At 40.0% G+C, this 8,667-nt stretch overlaps 2 pseudogenes; both read right to left on the bottom strand.

The window, feature by feature from the left end:
• Positions 1-2,157: 2,157 nt before the first annotated feature.
• Positions 2,158-2,922, bottom strand: LOC149192051 (protein DWD HYPERSENSITIVE TO UV-B 1 pseudogene; annotated as a pseudogene).
• Positions 2,923-7,146: 4,224 nt separating this feature from the next.
• LOC149192050 (protein DWD HYPERSENSITIVE TO UV-B 1 pseudogene) lies at positions 7,147-7,911 on the bottom strand (annotated as a pseudogene).
• Between the last annotated feature and the right edge of the window lie 756 nt (positions 7,912-8,667).

The raw sequence follows: 8,667 nt of genomic DNA, 5'->3' as shown, positions 1-8,667 counted from the left end.
TGTGTTTCCTTGACACTACCTAACACACCTTGTCAATGCCTCCTTAGCACACCCAAAACTTGCTAACACTCCCTATCACACACTCTTATTCATTCATTTACATGCAATTTAAACTATTCCTCCCTTGTGTTTCCCTATCACTCCCTAGCATGCGTTGGCGCCACACCCTAGCACCTGACACCTCTTGGCATGCCTTAGCACTTGGCATGTCTTGGAATGATTAACATGCCTTGGAACTTTATAGCATGTGTTATCACTTCTTGGCATTCCTTGCACACCTTGGCACTCCCTAGTTTTCATGCCCTCTATAGATAGCCTTACTTTTTTTCTGACTTTAGAACCCAACCAAGTCATTGAAAAAATAGTGTTGTCCCTAGACAAAAGTCTGCCTTTGTCTAAAATTTATTTTTCCATCCCCTTATCATAATTGTAGGCTTACCTATTGCAAGTCCTATTATGAAATTATCCTAATAGAACTCATCCTTGGGACACCTGGAAGACACTCTTATTTGTTTGTTTCCATGCACTTTGACCTAGTTCTCCCTTGTGATGCCATCACACTCCCCAACAGTCCTCGACATGAATTGGCATTGTCTAGCATGTGTTATCACACCTTTTCATTCCTTGGCATGCCCTGGCACTCCTTAGCTATCATTCCCTCATAACTACTGTTATCACAAAATCGTGTACTAAGGGCTGCTACTTAGCAAGATCTCATGAAACTGTTTCAGACCAGGCTTTAGACTAAGGTTTAGCCTCCTTAGTCAGAGAGGGCTCTCTCACAGATTTTTGATATGCATTAAGGGCAAGAAAAGATGGCTAACTCTTTTAAACAACACATGAAAAATAAGATGGTTGGACAAATATCAAATTAGTCTTCATTGGGCTTATGGAGTCTCACCCATTTCAGTAAACAAAAGCACTGTCTTTTCATGGAAGTCAAGGCTCTTTACATCAGATGTTCAAACATACTTTACATAAACCACAGATTGCCAAGCATATAGGAAGTCAGAGCATTAAACATGAATTCTGAGTGATTATGCTGTAACAATACTGTAAAAAGAACACTAAGAGAATAAACCACCATACATTTGAACAATATGATCTATTGAGAATCTTGAGAAGAAACAACAGCTGTTTTTCTATTACTGTAATAAGTCTTTTACATCAGCCAAAATGAAACTCTCTTTTTTCATAAATCTCCCAACCCTGTTTACATCAGAGTTTCTCCTATATATAGGAAAACCAAAACTCAAACTACCTTGAGTCTCCTCAACAAGCATGAGGGGAGAGCTCGATGATCTACCATTAATTAACCTTATCTATTTCTAAACAAACTTAATAAATACAAAAGGTATTGCGCTGTAAATACATAGAGTCCTAATCACATTGACATTCTAACTCTATCTCCTCGTATGCATGATGCTTTTGTGAATGCTGCCACATGTCCTCTTTCTGTTTCGGTTGAGGTATCTTGAAGGAGAACACACTGAATGAGCTGGCCTTGGATTCCAGTCACGTAGATGGCTTCATTAATTAACCAAGGGAGGTGCTCTGTTTTCACGGCCTCTGTCTCCCATCACTCTTCATCACTTTAAAAACATGTCCTCTGCTCTTTAATTCTTCCCAAACAACGCATATCACCACACCTTTCAAATGAGCTGGAAGCCTTATGAGCTGAACAGGTGTACAAACCGGATCACCGAAGACTAAAACCAAAACCCTAATAATTCGGTCATAAAGTACCTTTAACGAGACTTTAGCTGGAAACAAAACATTTCACCTTTTTGCAATGCACATCTGTCATCTTCTGAACAACTAGGATAGTTTTGAATAGTCACCTTTATGCTCTTGAAACATTTCATTCAAAATTAGCTGACCTCAGCATCAATTTCATTTTTTCTCATAAAACAGTCATCTACAGCAGTTTCGTAGCGTGCTACGAAACTGCTGTGTGACTTAAAAAACACAGTCTTCCTCTAAAATGCTCACAAAATTGAATAGCTACTGTTTGCTAGGCTTCACGGTTCACCATTTGAACTAGCCTATAAATAACCAACTGCTCATATTCATCCTTGAAGACCGACAACACCGCAAGCAAGTCTGCCACTAGCATTTCCTGTGCTCTTACTCAATTCATGGCCACCTTTGCCAAGATCATGTTTGAGCACAGCATATACGAACAACTTTTTTCTCACAACTCCCACTAATAATGTAATCCCTCCCATTCATATAATATGACCGAGTATAGTTCTGAACACTTCCTGTAGGAGTAATGTCAAATTTCATATGTAGCCTTCCATCCACAGCTAAGTGTTGCTTGACCTCATTATCCACAGTTGAGGAAAGGATATAATGATCATCACGAGGAAAGCACACCATCACATTCCCTCTTAAGCTGGTCGTTGTATACAAAGGATGTGTAGGCTTTTGTCGTAAGTCCCAAGTTTTGATTTCCTGATCAAAAGATGAAGTCGCAAACAAGTATGGGGAATGATGAGCAAACTTTACCACATTTATATGTTCACGGTGGAGATCTTCGAAAACTTGTAACCGTTTTCTACTGCACACATCATACAGAGCAACATGTTTTGAATATCCACTAGCAAGGAAATAATTATCTGTTTCATTAATATGGACAGATGTTAATTTCTCAAACTCTTCATATGTGTAAGTGGCAGGGTTTCTACTGCTGCTGCCTGCACCATATCTGGAAGGAAGAACAATTGAGCGCAATCGGTTCACATCATATAGTTGTAATGTGCCATTGTTAGAGCCAGCAATAAGCTTGGAAGGGTCCTTGTTGAACCAACAGAGACCAAGAATACTATGATTTGCTCCAACTGACTGAACATGTCCGACAATTTTACCACTTTCATGGTTGATCACAACCACTTCCCCATCCAAAATCCCGAAGACCATCAAACTAGCATCAGATGGATGATACTCAAATTGTCTGGGCCGAAACTTCTTGTTTGTCCTTAAGCATGTTGTACAAAACAATAAAAAGGTCGTCCTCCAATGTTGTCGACGCGCACAACCACAGCATAAAACTTGTATATAAGCAAACCATTTCCCTTTCCACTCATATGATGCTTGTAATCTAACTCCAGATTGTCGACGAAAGTATCAGAAAACAAATCGGTGCTATAAAGGATGGAGTCCAGCTTTGAGCTCTCGTTGCTCCAGCACGTTTCAGGCCTTCCTTCTTAATTATAAAGCTTGCCCTTCTGAAAGCACTGGATACAAGGGCAAGCAGACATCCTTTAAGATTGCTTGACGACAATCCGCTCTCAATTCCTCTTAGTCTTTGCACTAGGACTCCCATCGCTGACTGTTCTTAGATCCCGGCCAATCTACGAAGTCTGCAATCTGAGCATGAGCCGGAGAACGCAGTTAATTGGACTCGAATTTCTTCTGCCGTAACCATTACAAAAATCAAACTTTGTGATTTGACCTTCCAACATCTATTTTTGAGTCGTAGTTTTCATCCAAGAGCAGAGCCTCAATATGAACACCTTCATAACTTCGGTTTGTAATGCAAACAATGTTTGCACTGCATTCAAGGGTGCGCAGTCCTTCCCTTAGTTTCATAAACAGATATAATGTCCTGTACCATTCCAGCAACTTCCTCCAAGGAATGATTTGAATCCTTTACGTCACCAAGGCCGTCTTCAAAGGAGTTTTGTCTAGCAGTCTTTTCATGTTTCACTGAACCAGGAGTGCCATTTGTTGAACCTACCTTAGCAAACTTCCCATTGAATATCGAAAGAGCTAATCTCCAAAATGTTGGTACATGGTGCACAATGACAGATGTAAGCCTACGAATGAGTCTTCCTCTGAGAGCATCTCCTTCTTCACCAGTCGCTTCTTCGCTCCATCCTTTTTCCACTCGTAAAACCCTTCAACTGACACAAGGCAATGATAACTTGGAATAAGTCGACGAACAGAAGCCTTCTCATAACCGATTCTGATCGAGCATTGATTTCAAAAAGGACCACGGTTTTGAGACTTGAGTATGAAACAGAGTTTTGATGGACCTTCGTTGGTGATCATGAGAACCTGCCACAACAGCTGTGAGCGCAAAGCAAAATTACCACTGGAATGTTCCCCTTCAATGGAGTACAAGCCCACATATAACAGCTTGACAAACCTCGTTTCCTGCAGTGTTTCCATCAATTCACTTTAAATATCTGTCATTTCCCAATTTCGCAGCGCAGCCAGTGCAAGGTCAGTGTTTTCGCTACGAAATCACTAAAACAGATGGCGCTGCGAAACTGCTAACGGATTTATGCGCTGCGAAAACACCCTGACTTTAAGCTAGGCTAAATTTTTTTTTGCAACAGACTTTTCAGTGATAACAGCGGCTCCACTTGGGATAGTGTGCCCTTGTGGTACACTAAGAACTCGCAGGTCCAGTGCCTTACCCATTTATGACAAACAGAAATTTGCTTAACAAGCATGACTGTAGGAGAAAGAAAGCTACATCTACTGAAAAAAAAAAACATGCTCAGTTAACCTTGAGCTTATTTGCATTTACCTCTACCTACCTACCCTAACCATTTCAACTTCCTTCTGCTCAATCAATATGAAATTTCCAATGTAGCCAATCCTCTGTTTTATCTGATACTTGGCTTCTTTGACTGCATCGTAGTTCAGAGCCAATATGATAGTGTGATGACCGCTGCCACTGAAATTGTCTCTGATCTTCTTTGAAAAACTGAAAAACTGGAGAGTAAAACTCTTCCATGTAATCAGCTACAGGATCCCAGAATACATGATCAGCTTGTTTTTCCTTGTAACTTTCCAGCTGTGCAAACTGATCTTCAACAACAGTGTTCAGTTCCTCAATCGTGAAAGAGAAAGGAACCAGCATAGTCTCCTTGCGTTCTGCCATAGAAAAATTCTGAGAATAATGATCATGATCATGAAAACTGTATGCCTAAATTTGTCCTTCTAAACCTTCAATTTCTTTTTCAAGGTCCTCAGCAAATTCATCCAAAAATCTCATCCTATCTTCTGCCTTGCAGTCAAAAGATTTTAGATATGAGGATAATGACAAAGAAAAAGATTCATTTGTTTCTTCTTTACTATGAACATCATTCCATTGTTTGAAACCTTCAACTGAGGGGGAGTCTGCCACCAACTCTGACCTATCTATCCATTCCTCCAAAAACATGAGCCAAAGGTCTTGAAATGACTTAATGGATTTGGCAGGAAAGCATTCAACCCACTGTTTGCACTTCCCTTGAAGTGAATCATAGAATAACCTTATACAAACATCCTCATGTTTAACTCTAAGAAGCTCTAAAAATTCACAAAAATCTGATATATGCTTCAAGGTTAAACTCAAATCTTCTCCGTTGAACTTGGGACCATTCCTTAGAAAATATGCATCCTTGGGAAAATGATTTGGGAAACCATGAATTCCTGAGAAATCTATACATGCATACCTTGAACTAAGAATGGCAGCTTCTGGGTCTTTCATAACTCCAGTGGAATCACCATGAATGTATGAACTTTGAATTCTTCAACAATGGAGTCGCCAAGGTAGGTTTGCAGCCTCGAAAACCACTTTGAACTCCTGCTACCTTCATAAATTCAATCTTAAAACTTCGGGAATGAGTAATCATCAGGCTCCCAGCAGACGCACCAAAATGTTATCACAAAATCGTGTACTAAGGGCTGCTACTTAGCAAGATCTCATGAAACTGTTTCAGACCAGGCTTTAGACTAAGGTTTAGCCTCCTTAGTCAGAGAGGGCTCTCTCACAGATTTTTGATATGCATTAAGGGCAAGAAAAGATGGCTAACTCTTTTAAACAACACATGAAAAATAAGATGGTTGGACAAATATCAAATTAGTCTTCATTGGGCTTATGGAGTCTCACCCATTTCAGTAAACAAAAGCACTGTCTTTTCATGGAATTCAAGGCTCTTTACATCAGATGTTCAAACATACTTTACATAAACCACAGATTTCCAAGCATACAGGAAGTCAGAGCATTAAACATGAATTCTGAGTGATTATGTTGTAACAATACTGTAAAAAGAACACTAAGAGAATAAACCACCATACATTTGAACAATATGATCTATTGAGAATCTTGAGAAGAAACAACAGCTGTTTTTCTATTACTGTAATAAGTCTTTTACATCAGCCAAAATGAAACTCTGTTTTTTCATAAATCTCCCAACCCTGTTTACATCAGAGTTTCTCCTATATATAGGAAAACCAAAACTCAAACTACCTTGAGTCTCCTCAACAAGCATGAGGGGAGAGCTCGATGATCTACCATTAATTAACCTTATCTATTTCTAAACAAACTTAATAAATACAAAAGGTATTGCGCTGTAAATACATAGAGTCCTAATCACATTGACATTCTAACTCTATCTCCTCGTATGCATGATGCTTTTGTGAATGCTGCCACATGTCCTCTTTCTGTTTCGGTTGAGGTATCTTGAAGGAGAACACACTGAATGAGCTGGCCTTGGATTCCAGTCACGTAGATGGCTTCATTAATTAACCAAGGGAGGTGCTCTGTTTTCACGGCCTCTGTCTCCCATCACTCTTCATCACTTTAAAAACATGTCCTCTGCTCTTTAATTCTTCCCAAACAACGCATATCACCACACCTTTCAAATGAGCTGGAAGCCTTATGAGCTGAACAGGTGTACAAACCGGATCACCGAAGACTAAAACCAAAACCCTAATAATTCGGTCATAAAGTACCTTTAACGAGACTTTAGCTGGAAACAAAACATTTCACCTTTTTGCAATGCACATCTGTCATCTTCTGAACAGCTAGGATAGTTTTGAATAGTCACCTTTATGCTCTTGAAACATTTCATTCAAAATTAGCTGACCTCAGCATCAATTTCATTTTTTCTCATAAAACAGTCATCTACAGCAGTTTCGTAGCGCGCTACGAAACTGCTGTGTGACTTAAAAAACACAGTCTTCCTCTAAACTGCTCACAAAATTGAATAGCTGCTGTTTGCTAGGCTTCACGGTTCACCATTTGAACCAGCCTATAAATAACCAACTGCTCATATTCATCCTTGAAGACCAACAACACCGCAAGCAAGTCTGCCACCAGCATTTCCTGTGCTCTTACGCAATTCATGGCCACCTTTGCCAAGATCATGTCTGAGCACAGCATATACGAACAACTTTTTTCTCACAACTCCCACTAATAATGTAATCCCTCCCATTCATATAATATGACCGAGTATAGTTCTGAACACTTCCTGTAGGAGTAATGTCAAATTTCATATGTAGCCTTCCATCCACAGCTAAGTGTTGCTTGACCTCATTATCCACAGTTGAGGAAAGGATATAATGATCATCACGAGAAAAGCACACCATCACATTCCCTCTTAAGCTGGTCGTTGTATACAAAGGATGTGTAGGCTTTTGTCGTAAGTCCCAAGTTTTGATTTCCTGATCAAAAGAAGAAGTCGCAAACAAGTATGGGGAATGATGAGCAAACTTTACCACATTTATATGTTCACGGTGGAGATCTTCAAAAACTTGTAACCGTTTTCTACTGCACACATCATACAGAGCAACATGTTTTGAATATCCACTAGCAAGGAAATAATTATCTGTTTCATTAATATGGACAGATGTTAATTTCTCAAACTCTTCATATGTGTAAGTGGCAGGGTTTCTACTGCTGCTGCCTGCACCATATCTGGAAGGAAGAACAGTTGAGCGCATTCGGTTCACATCATACAGTTGTAATGTGCCATTGTCAGAGCCAGCAATAAGCTTGGAAGGGTCCTTGTTGAACCAACAGAGACCAAGAATATTATGATTTGCTCCAACTGACTGAACATGTCCGACAATTTTACCACTTTCATGGTTGATCACAACCACTTCCCCATCCAAAATCCCGAAGACCATCAAACTAGCATCAGATGGATGATACTCAAATTGTCTGGGCCGAAACTTCTTGTTTGTCCTTAAGCATGTTGTACAAAACAATAAAAAGGTCGTCCTCCAATGTTGTCGACGCGCACAACCACAGCATAAAACTTGTATATAAGCAAACCATTTCCCTTTCCACTCATATGATGCTTGTAATCTAACTCCAGATTGTCGACGAAAGTATCAGAAAACAAATCGGTGCTATAAAGGATGGAGTCCAGCTTTGAGCTCTCGTTGCTCCAGCACGTTTCAGGCCTTCCTTCTTAATTATAAAGCTTGCCCTTCTGAAAGCACTGGATACAAGGGCAAGCAGACATCCTTTAAGATTGCTTGACGACAATCCGCTCTCAATTCCTCTTAGTCTTTGCACTAGGACTCCCATCGCTGACTGTTCTTAGATCCCGGCCAATCTACGAAGTCTGCAATCCGAGCATGAGCCGGAGAACGCAGTTAATTGGACTCGAATTTCTTCTGCCGTAACCATTACAAAAATCAAACTTTGTGATTTGACCTTCCAACATCTATTTCTGAGTCGTAGTTTTCATCCAAGAGCAGAGCCTCAATATGAACACCTTCATAACTTCGGTTTGTAATGCAAACAATGTTTGCACTGCATTCAAGGGTGCGCAGTCCTTCCCTTAGTTTCATAAACAGATATAATGTCCTGTACCATTCCAGCAACTTCCTCCAAGGAATGATTTGAATCCTTTACGTCACCAAGGCCGTCTTCAA

This window comes from Pinus tabuliformis, chromosome 2_2, assembly GCF_031772625.1.
Source record: "Pinus tabuliformis cultivar Carrire ecotype Pingquan chromosome 2_2, CPIR1, whole genome shotgun sequence".
NCBI lineage: Eukaryota > Viridiplantae > Streptophyta > Pinopsida > Pinales > Pinaceae > Pinus > Pinus tabuliformis.
Note: the sequence above shows the minus strand (reverse complement) of the source record. Positions and strands in the feature narration are given on the sequence as shown.